Here is a 12,533-nt window from a genome sequence, read left to right as displayed (position 1 = left end):
GTATTTTAATGGAGTTTAAATCTAAACACAATCCAATATTATTCAAATGATGATTCTAAATTCTATTTTGAAATCTAGTGTTATTCAGTGAATGATTTAAATCCAGTTTTTAAAATCTAGTGTTATTCAACTTTCAAGGATTTTAAAATGGAGAGAGAGAGAGAGAGAGAGAGAGAGAGAGAGAGAGAGAGAGAGAGAGAGAGAGAGAGAGAGAGAGAGAGAGAGAGAGAGAGAGACGAGTCGCCGACACAAGAAATGGAGCTCCGGCGACAAAGAAGTTCCGGTTATTTCTTCTCGGCTTGTAAACTTCACAGATCAAACATGCATGTACAGAGATAAGCTTTTCCATCTCTGTTGGACCAGAATTTAGCACTAAATCCTTCCCGCCAAAAAGATAAGAAACCGGTTAACGACGACCTCGAGTTGAGCTTAGACAGGTCCAAGAGAACTCGTAACCCGAAGTCGGCCCATAAAGCCCGAGGTTCTTTGAGTGTGAATTAGTCAAAGAGCAAGAGAATCATCCTCCGCATATCTCGGAGAAAAATAAGTCGTAGCTAAAAAAGTGGAGCAAGTGCAACACATTACTAACCATATTACTAGCTTCTTGCAACAACCATAGAGGGGGATAAAAGGAGCCTTGGATCTAACGAATGAGGCATCTTCTTCTACCAAAAAAGGACAAAAATGAGATGGACGAAAGAATAAAGATTCACAAAGTGGAAGAAGGACTCCGGTCTCAGCGAGCTCTCCCCACCCTCCACCAATACGTGATTTAATCATTATATATGCCCATGTAATGATTAAAAGATTCTTCCATTATTCAATTGTTAAACGAGAAAGAGAGATACTTGATTATTCATATCACGTGGTCAAGTCGAAGACGTAAGCCACTCCTGAATTAGGACGTCTCTCAAGCCACCAACAACAAGATTATATTGAACAAAGACGCGAGTTCATATTGATTGACACCGATCTCAAGACATGTTTATAGATCAGCCGCTGTGAGTCTTTCTATAACATACAAACGAATCTCTCCCGAGGTTAAAGCTAACGACATCTCGTCCAAAACGAAACCGACATCTCATTCGAGATGACGATAATCGAACTACGTTTAGACTTGATCCCTTGACGGGTACGTAGGCAACTCGATCCCGAGTTCAGTCACGATCCTTCTTTCTTCCGATATTTCTATGATATCCGACCTACGAATATAGTCCATTTTCGACGACTCAGACCTGATTATATCGTTGTGTTTTGAGGATATCGTTGTCCACGTTATTTGTTCCCTAGATCAAACCCCGATCACTATCAAATACTTTATGTATATTTTAGGTTCTACATTTTGGCGCCGACTGTGGGGAAGAGAAACGAAAAACATCCTTGCTAGGAACCCGATCTAAGGCTTGTAAGCACGAAAATGGATCCAGCTCATATGGAGTCTGGTACCGCGACAAGGTACCGCAACAAACGAACCATCACACCACGATGTCATCGATCTTACTAGATCCTAAACGAGAAACAGAACATGATACTCGATCCCGACATCAGCCAAATTGAATCTCTATTACTGATAAAAATGATTCACTCCGTAGAGTTTGACCGATAACGTTCTGAGTTCTGATAGCCCGACCTCCCGAGCTCGGGTCCATTCAAATAATTGCCCAACACGAGAAAAGTTTGCCAACCGAGCTAATGCATTCAAACGAATATCAATGTCGAGTTAGAAGAATGTCAAATGTCCTGATTAACAGATCGCAAAGGCAAGAAATCGTCGGTATTGTCTTGGACAGCTCAGAATAAGACAAAGAAAACGACTTCGCTACACGTCGAACATGAGTCCTTGATCAATAAATGATCAGAAGTGACAAAGAGTCTTGACGAGACCATATCACGATATCACGAGCACGCTCGGACTGTGCACAAGGACTAAATACACCAGATTCGCCAGATCTCATTATCTGTATTTTGAGGTCGAGGAGACGTCAATAAACAAGACTTCCACACTTTCCACGAAATAAGAGAGCATTAGGCTTGCGATCTCAAAACACAATCATGCTTTCGTGCTTTGATTATTATTATAGGAATCACAAGATTCCACGAGCTCCTAAAAGACAACTCATTTATCTTGCTTTGACGAATTGGATTACGTGTCGTATCCAACAAAATCAAAATTCTCTTTGTTAGTAAACATGATGTACTAGATCGTATTGAAACATGTAGGAGCCCCAAACATGTTACATATTTGTCACCAAACGATGTCTCATTTTAAGACGGGAATCTATCGAGTGGAGCAACACCAAGAAAGGAACCATAAATATCTTGACCACCGTTTGATGGAAGGGAAGAAGCGGAGCTCGCCAAGCTCGAGAACTAAAAGATAGACCCCTTTCCATGTGTTGACTTCTCCACTTTCAAAGAAGAAAATCACTATTATGTTTATATGATGACTAAACGATCTTCCACCATGGATATGCCAAACAAGAAAAAAAAAAAGAACTTGTACTTACAAGCTCTAAGTCGCTACTATCCTGATCGACATGCGATTAACCAAATAAGTTTACGTGTTTTGATATGAAGAGATTTACTCTCCCTTCGACCACAGCTTCACGTCTCGAACACAGTTTTAGGTGTTCCCGAATTTACCATATCCAAAACCGAATGTTTCAAGACTGAGAACACATAAACTCCGCGAAAAGAAGGGCTCGAGCTCTTAGAATCCATAAACACCAGATATCTTACCATTATTATAAAAAGAGAACAGGAGGCGACAAAAGTAGAAAGAAGCATGATCGAATATAGACATCTCAAGGTCTCGGGTTCGTTATTTACTCATAACCTACACACCGACTTCCCATTTTAGACAAGAACCAAACTCGATGTCTCGTTCAAGACCAATGATATCGATGTCTCATATGAGACATGATCTAAGGGTACTATCTGCTCAGAAGCTGGAGAGCCCCGACTATAAGCACCAGTCTCTCACCTTTCGGCGAAGAGGAGTTCTCAATGCCCAAGAGATACAATAAAAAAGATCACCATATATTCCTATCACCATAGTAAACAAGACATGGACATGCATTATATCCTTCGTTAACACAGCCCAACAAGATCTCGAGCTGGCGATACACCATTGGCTATGATCTTTCTATGACGAAAGGACTTCCCCGTATTTGTACAACAAGAGACGAGATCATATTATATCTATGATAGATGGACAAGGATACAAGTTCTTCTATCAAACGGAATCTAGTGGCTTAGATCAAACTCATGCCTCGATCACGATGTACGAGCCAAGATCAAACGCTTAATGCAACAGACGAGGTCGACTTGGAGCTTCAGCTACTAAAAGAATTTTCCGTTCTCCAACCTCGCCACCTCACTTGAAGAACTGAGGGGATAATTATTAGTACTGGGTTTCAAACTAAATCCATCCCGCAAAAAGGAATAGAGAACCGGCTGGCAGCATTAACTCAAGTTAGGCTTAAACCGGCCCGTGAAATCTCGTAAAGCAACGTCTGCGCATAAAAGATCTTTGGCTTAGATCGAAGGCCAAGTCAAAAAGACTCCGCATATCTGGCTGTGTATCTCGTAACGCGAATAATCGAGAAAGAAGTCATAGCTGAATGTAAGGAACACGTGTAACAAACTCACCAAACTTATAGGAGGTGACATCGCCCTATAAAGGAATAACGAGATCATTCTCGCAAGCACCTGAGTTCTACTTTCCAATCAACAAAAGACTTAAAAAGAAAAACAGCTTATATACAAAAGAGAAAAAGATGCACGTATGTAATCAAACAAAAGACCACTCACCCAGCAAGAGAGACAATGAAAAAGAAAATATATTGTTATTACTTCATTGTGTAACAAAGACACAGCTTACCATCATGTGATAATTAAAACGAGCAGAAAAGCAACAACCGAGAAAAAGACAATTTCATCTCCATGTGACCGAATCACTAAATGACATGATGATTAAAAAATTCTTCCACTTATTGTTCGAGAAAAAGAAAAGACATGTGACTCTTTATGTTTACTCGACAAAACAATTCCACGTCCATATTTGCTAAGCTAAGAATCTCTTCAAACAAAGGAGAACTCAAGACAAGCTCAAGACTAAAGCCTCGCATACACGCTTTTCTTGGCCCATAAACCTATTTCTTAACGAGGGCTACATGATCTCTTTACGAGATCGCGATAATGAAACAGTGTATCTTCATTTGCCTTGTATCAAATAAGAAGGATGAAGGCGACATTTCTAGATGACGAAACTGACATATCGCTCAAAAACAATGACATCTCCTTTGAGACGACTCACCTGGATCCGGTTCAAACCACCACAGCCTGACTTTAAGAGGATTGGACGAAGTTCGGACCGAGAACTTAAACAGGAAAACCCCTCGAACCTTCGAGCTCCAGATAACGGGACTCCGAGGAAGCTTAATAGGATGTTTCCTACAATTTCGCTAACCCAAACCCAGAAGCGACCAACTTGCGAAATAGTACCAATGTGAAACTTTTTCATAAGTAACATTGAAAAGAGTGAATACCGAAGGACGATATCCTCCACCGACGACTAAAGAGGTGGATGTGATATTTATAAAACACATACCTCACCAACATCAGAAAAAAAGATCATGAAAAATTAAAAAAAAGCTAGAAAGCCACTAGAAGGTCTCAACTTCGAAGTATTCTTCTGCAAAGACGAAAACAATCTACCTCTACGAACCACATGTTGACCGAATCCTAAGTCTCCCGGCTCGGTCCATCTTACAACAACACACAACTCAACAAATTCAACAGCTCTCAAGACTTCTGCCTCGTCTTCTGATAAAGAAAAAACGACATCTCTATTTTAGCCCAGAACTCGGATTCGTTGGAGGAAGGCTAAAAACGATTCCTTAAAACGAAACGACTTTATTTAACGAGGTTCAAACTTGACGAAAGAATAGTAGACGAAGGACGTGTTCCATAGAGGAACCTAACCATGAAGTTACTTTCTTTGAAAGCAAACGACGAATCTAGACAAATCATAATGATACGCATATTTCCAAACGAAAAAGAGGGACCAAAGAGATTATTATCCTTCTATATAATTAAATCATTTACGTTTGCGAAATGACAAAAATATTCCTCCCCCATTTGATTATGGAACGAGAAGAACACGAGGAGTATTTCTTTATGTTTATTTCATTAAATAAACACGAATTGGCTAAAAGTCCAGAATCGTTCACACAACGAAAATGAACCTAGCTCATGCCAATCACATGAGCTCATCTCCATACGATGCAGTTTACACAAACCCGACGTCTCCTTGAGACGATTATAATCAAACTATGTCTAGACTTACAAGTGACAGGATGCTCGATATGATACGCAATGGTACGAGTTGTATGCGAACCAAATCAAAAATTCATAGCCCGGACGCCTCGCTCTCTCATCAGCTACAGGAGGAACACATGATCAAACATCCAACACATTTACTTCTCCGTTAGCTCGAAGTCACCAGGACCGAAACACACCCATGTCGGTAAACAATTCCTTATAATCTATTTACGCATATCAATATAGTGCATAAGATGATACATACTCTTGCATAGCTATTGCGATCTTCTAAGTCATCAAATTCATATTGATTCATTACATTGCATCACAACTTTATAAATAAACTTATACAGCTGTAAAACATTTTATACACTCTTCTTGCACAAGCTCGAACTCTTAGCGGGTTTTACCATGCGGTCTCAAACGACCCAAGCTCTCATCGACCTAAACCACCCTCCATATTAAAACGAAAAAACCAACATTAATAGACCACGTCCTTAGGCCATCACTGGTCCGTGAGTTGGATTCCTGATCAGCTTCCATCTCGCAAAACATCTCGAGGACGAGTGATATAAATCGCTCCTATAGCTGAACCAAAATAACGGTTTACTCCCTACGTGTTGCCCATCATTTTGCATTGACTTAATGATTCGTTGGGACTATATATATATCTCCAACACCTTTACACAAACACCAAAATATTTACATAAATCTGAATCGACGTAAAATAAACTACCAGATTCACATCAAAAGCTAATAAACAAAAAACGAACTCCATTAAAATGCTCATCGATTATACCACGAGAGACCAAAGTAACTCTCCACACTTCTCAAACCAGCCACTCTGTGACAAGCTCGACCCATATTTACGAAACCTCGAGCTCGATTCAACTCTCATCCATGGCGTGACATTTACAACAGACGACCTCGAACTCTTGTTTCGACCCACAAACATAAACAACACTGATCACGAGATCATCAAACGAGCTTCAATGCATCTGGTGGCTTGGATACAATGACTATTTCGATCACGATAAAAAAAAAAGATCGACGCAAATTCTCTTGTACGATCTGATCCCGCTACCGAAAGGCAAACGATTTCGCAAACGGTCTACAGGAAAACGACTTAGAATCATATTGGTATTAGCTTTACCGTTCTCCAACCTCATCACCTCACTTGAAGGAATGAAGGACAGATGTTGAACTAGAATTTAGCACTAAATCCTTCCCACCAAAAAGATAAGAAACCGGTTAACGACGACCTCGAGTTGAGTTTAGACAGGCCTAAGAGAACTCGTAACCCGAAGTGGGCCCATAAAGCCCGAGGTTCTTTGAGTGTGAATTAGTCAAAGAGCAAGAGAATCATCCTCCGCATATCTCGGAGAAGAATAAGTCGTAGCTAAAAAAGTGGAGCAAGTGCAACAGATTACTAACTATATTACTAGCTTCTTGCAACAACCATAGAGGGGGATAAAAGGGGCCTTGGATCTAAAAAATGAGGCATCTTCTTCTACCAAAAAAGGACAAAAATGCGAAGGACGAAAGAATAAAGATTCACGAAGTGGAAGAAGGACTCCGGTCTCAGCAAGCTCTCCCCACCCTCAACCAATATGTGATTTAATCATTATATATGCCCATGTAATGATTAAAAGATTCTTCCATTATTCAATTGTTAAACGAGAAAGAGAGATACTTGATTATTCATATCACTGTTGGGGTCGAAAACGGTTACGACGAAGTTAACGTCCAAATTCCCGAAGAAGAAAACGAAAAACCTTCTTCGACAAATACTTTTTCGAAATAGATTCTTCCTTACGAAAAGCTTTGCGGAGGAAACACTAGACATCAGACAAGAGCTCGAAAAGGGTCGCTACGCAGCGACCGAACGCGTGTTCCGCTCAGTCGCTACGTAGCGACCGAGCTCGAGCCAAAGCTCGGTCACTGCTCGAGCTGAAGCTCGGTCGCTACGTAGCGACCGAGCTCTTCCGAAACGTCGATACGACATTAGTCCATGCATTCTTGTCTACCCTTCGATGCTATCTCCCAAAGACCGTAGCGAACCCATTTCATGTTTCCCGCCGTTCTAAGTCATCGATCAAACTTTACGGTAAAAACCATGGAAAGTTCGTTCTTTATCGAAAGAAGCCGTAATAAACGCTTCGAGTCAGAAGACGGCCCAAAGGGACCTAAGACATGACTCGAGGCCCAACTTATGATTTCTTAACCAACAGCCCGTAAGCCGCGGGATGGTTTACGCTTGGTTCGCAAGGAAAGATAAATGTCAAGTTTCCGCGGATAAATACGAATTTTTGAAGATAATTACGAAGATCGGAAAAAATGGAATATCTCCATTTTTATGCTATGGCGGCTTAAGGGCAGAAGAGAAAAAGCGTAAACCGACCTATGAGCCAATATATAAGGAGTCCTAGGCGAGAGGCATTAGGGAGACTTTTTCAGAGAAAACTTAGCACTTAGAGCGATTTAGGCATATTTCCGTTTTTGTTATTCGAGCTGTGACTCAACTAGATTATTGCCGTCTTAGGGTTTTAGAACTAGGAATATCGCCGACAGCTCTCGTAGCCCAGGCTCTTACCTTGTTGTAACGCTCAAACGCGAATTCAGAATAAGATCTACTTTGCTCTCTTTTCGATTTCTTATACTTTATCGTTGTTATTCTTGTGTTCTGATTGCTTGGCGTGTGGTATTAGCATATATCCGGGACCTCTGGAAAATTAGAGTTTTCATAGTTTTCCTTATTTAAACGGAAATTGACAGTACGAATTTCGGTTCCTACAGTTTGGCGCTAGAAGGAGGGGGGAGGGGGGTACGGATCAATTTAACTCTCAACCACATCACGCTCAACCAGACATGTCAACTAACGACGCGGATAACGTGCAAACTCCTCTTAATGGAAGCAGTGGCACTGACCTCCACACTCCCTCAGCGGATGTATCCGTGCCCAACACACCAGCCAACGCCGCGGCGCTCGAGGAGTTTAAAATGATGTTCGCCACCTATGAAAAAAGGTCGGAAGAACAGGATAAGCTCGTGAGCACCTTGACCAAACAAGTTGAAACTTTAACGGCAAGGACTCGAGCAATCCACCCCTGCGGAACCACTCAAGTCCGCGGGAAAAGACTCGACTTCGTAACCCCACTCGACAGGCCTGGAGCCGCGCAGGAATGACCTTCGGGTCAAAACCCTAGCGAGAAATCTCCCATCGAAAAGGGAAACCCTGAAAGTCTTCCGCCTCCCGCAAAGGCTTTGGAGGACAACGGAGTCGAGCAAGTCGACCTGGATCCTAGCGAGTCTCCAACGATACTGATGAGGACGTCGACAGACATCCAAGGAGGACCAGAAGCCGATTCGCTCGGGAAAGCTCTCCGTTCGACAAACCAATGACAGAAGAGGAAGAAATCCTCTATTGGAACGAACAAGAAGAGCTGGCTGAAAAGCAAACCGAGCTCACTCGTAGTAAACACCGACAAGCACGGAAATCTGCTGGCGAGACGTCGGATATCCATGATCTTCGCGACTATATCACCAAGACTGCGGCAGAAGTAAAAGCCGTAAAATCCCAAATCCATCACACTACCAGTGTGGCCCCCGAAATCGACAGGCTGCTGGAAGGGGCTCGGAAGACCCCCTTCACCACTCGCATCTCAGATATGAGGGTATCCGATCGAGGAAAAATCAAAGTACCGAAGTATGATGGTACGACCGATCCGAGAGCGCACCTTCAGGCTTTCCACATCACGATGGGAAGAGCGAGGCTGAAGGACGGCGAAAAAGACGCCGGCTACTGCCGCCTGTTCATCGAGAATCTAGAAGGAGCAGCCCTCGAATGGTCCGCGTGCCTTAAGCGAAACTCTATCGGAAGTTTCCGATAGCTCGCATCGGAATTTCTCAAGCAATACTCAATGTTCATAGATAGAGAAAATTCCGATGTCGATCTCTGGAGTCTGTCCCAGTGGGAAGACGAACCGCTCCGCGAGTTCATCAGCTGATTCAAGTTGGTAATGTCCAGGGTCAGCGGGATAAGCGACAAGGTGGCCATCGATGCGCTCAGAAAGGCGCTCTGGTACAAGTTGAAATTCTGAAAATGGATATCCCTCGACAAACCGCGGACGATCCAGGATGCCCTCCACAAGGCGACGGACTGCATCATGATCGAGGAAGATGCAGATCCAAAAACGAAGAAGAAGAACCCTCGTAACGACAAGTACGTCCATCACGAGGGGGAAGATCTCCAAGGAGCGCACAATTACGCGATCGGCTCAGACCAGGGCCGAACCATGAGTAATTCGTGGACTCGCAATCAAGGATACGATGAAAACACCTTTTGCGAGTTCTACCAGTCTCGAGGACACTCCACGACTAACTGCAAAGTCTTGGGTGCAAGGCTGGCCGCGAAGCTACTAGCTGGAAAGCTCTCGGAAGTGATAAGCGTGAAAGATCTCATCCTGGAAACCGATCGCCCCTCGAAGCCGGACAGAAATCCTTCCGCGGAGAGATCTCCTCAAAGAAACTGATCTGGGGATAAACGCGGCAGGAGGCCAGACGACAAGGGGAACGATAACAATCGTCACAGAGTCAACATGATCATTGGAGGATTGCAATTCTGCAACGATACGGTTTCGGCCATCAAGGCTTACCAGTGGAAGGCGGAGTCGAGCGCAAACTGGCCTACATGGTCTCCTACCCGAGATGATCAGAATTGCTCGATCACCTTCACGAAGGAGGAAGCCGGAGGGATCGATCAAACTCACTGCGATCCGCTCGTCATAGACCTCGTCATACGAGATCTAGAAGTCGGAAGAGTACTCATTGACACGGGAAGCACGATCAATGTAATTTTCCATGACACTCTCAATCGGATGAGCATCAAACTTGGAGAAGTAACTCCAACGCCGAAACCGCTCACATGAATTTCAGGCAAAGTATCGATGACCCTCGGGTCGATTCAGCTACCCGTCATGGCCAAGGAGATCACAAAAATCGTCTAATTCGCGTAGTCGATCATCCTGCCATCTACAACGTGATCATGGGAACCCCATACCTCAACGCCATGCAAGCCGTTCCATCAACGTACCCCCTGGGTATCAAATTTCCGACCCCAAACGGAGTCGCAGCTATCTGGGGATGACAGAAACAGTCGCGACTGTGCTTCCTCGCGGAGCACAAGTTAAGGCAGATGACGACATCTACAACGGTAAATCGCAAATGCACAAAGATAGATAAATCTTCGACCGAAAATGTTTCAAGTAAAGACGATTTAACATCGTCTGCTGACGCAAACGCTTCGGGTGTCGAAACTCAGCACGAGTCCAAAGCTGACACTACGACTCAACCGGAACATCCGGAAGAGAACGCTGACCCGGCCACAGTCATCACGATCAAGGCAGTCAGCACGGCGACAATCACCGAGTGAAAACGCTTGCGGCATAAAATAGAACTACGAGATGGCTTGATCCTCGAAAGAGGTACGTAGGCAGCTCGTCGAAAGACGAGTTCAGCTATCCCCCTCTCTAAAAAGGGGGGGGGGGGGAGTGGGTGCGTATACTCGTATATTCCCATATAGGAAAAGATGCGTTATTGTAATCGAGGTTTTTAGAGATTTCGAAATTTTTTACTACAATATGCGTCGCTCCTTTTTAAGACACTTGCCCTTCAATTAATGTAAAAGTCTCATAACACGCTTAGAAAATCTACAAACGTTAATACTCTTGTCAGCAGCCTCGTACGGCCCAAAATCGCAAAACAATCTCTCTTCAGCACTGAAAATATACGTATAGTCTTCGAAATAACTGCGAGACGTCGCCAAGTTAAAAGTCGAGACGATACGAACAAATTGTCCGAACGCGACCACAAAAACCTTACACTCCGCTCGTCGATTGGCCCTGACAAACACATCAGCCATCTTAAACAAACGCAACTTGATCACTCTTTTGATCTTCGAACGTCCAACACAAGGACGAAAGCGCGCTACAAAAAAAATCCGAAATTTTGGATTAGCACTTCCAGTTGGCTTAAAAATTGTCGCTGGAAAGATGCTCGATTCATGCCATACAAGTCATATAAGCCGAGAACCTATCGCAGACTTTAAATCGGTACGAATCAGGTAGAAATCGCAACAGGAAAATCGATAGCCGGCTAGTCACCGCACAAACCTTAAAACCGAGAGTAAACCTATGTCTTGCCCTAAACCCATCGCATTGATCTCAGACATCTCAAGACATGATATCTAAACGATACGAGATCCTAAAACATGTCTCTCCGTTCATATCTTGACATTTCCGAAAGTCCGTAAGAATAAATAATTTTTACGAAAAAACTCACGAACAAACTAACAGATTGAACGCCTCAACGAAGTTAAATATGAGAAGACAACTCATGTTTACTTCAAACCCACTCGAAACAAAGTAACTCAAACAAACATCCATTATATAAACCGCATAGCGGTAGGGGTTCAAAGCCACCAACGGCCAGTCCAGATAAAAACGGCCAAAACAGGCCCATACAAAGTTCGAAGGCCACACTCGGCCGGACATATATGAACAAGTGCCACACTTGGCCGCAAAATACTAGATAAGGGAAAAACTTCTTCCCGTCAAACACTCACAGATCAAAGTTAAAATTCCCAGACAAAGGAAGCTCCGAATGCATCCGCGGGATAGTTCACTTCCTCATCGTCACCAGCAAAATCAGTCGTGGTTTCTACGGTATCAGGAGAAACCGGGATGGGATCCCAGAATCCCTGAATCTTCCCATCGATCAGAGAAATGAGCGTCTCAGCGTGAGCATGATCCTTCATCCACCCTTCATTAACTCCATCTCCCTCTCGAAAACGTAGTCATCCGCCCGCGTCTTCCAAAGGCTCTCGACTGAGCCGCGACACTCACAGAAGTCTCCCAGCGAGTTGAAAGCGTCCTTGAGGTTCCCGTACTCAACCTGGAATTGAGAGACGTGAGTCTTCATCACCTCGACAATTTCCCTCTTGCCCTTCCGTTCTACCCTTCGAACAGCCCTGGCATGATCACGAGCGAGTTGAGCATCTCACGCCAACATCTCGTCTCGCATGCGAGCAAGATCCTTTTCCGCCTTCTCCTTTTTAAAGCGATAGATCATGGCCTCTGTATGGCTCGCCTCAATGGCCGATCCAAGCAAGTTCAAGCCCTGTAAAACCGATTGACACGTTATAAGCAAAA

Source organism: Brassica napus, chromosome C2 (genome assembly GCF_020379485.1).
Source record: "Brassica napus cultivar Da-Ae chromosome C2, Da-Ae, whole genome shotgun sequence".
NCBI classification, from domain to species: Eukaryota; Viridiplantae; Streptophyta; class Magnoliopsida; order Brassicales; family Brassicaceae; genus Brassica; species Brassica napus.
Note: the sequence above shows the minus strand (reverse complement) of the source record.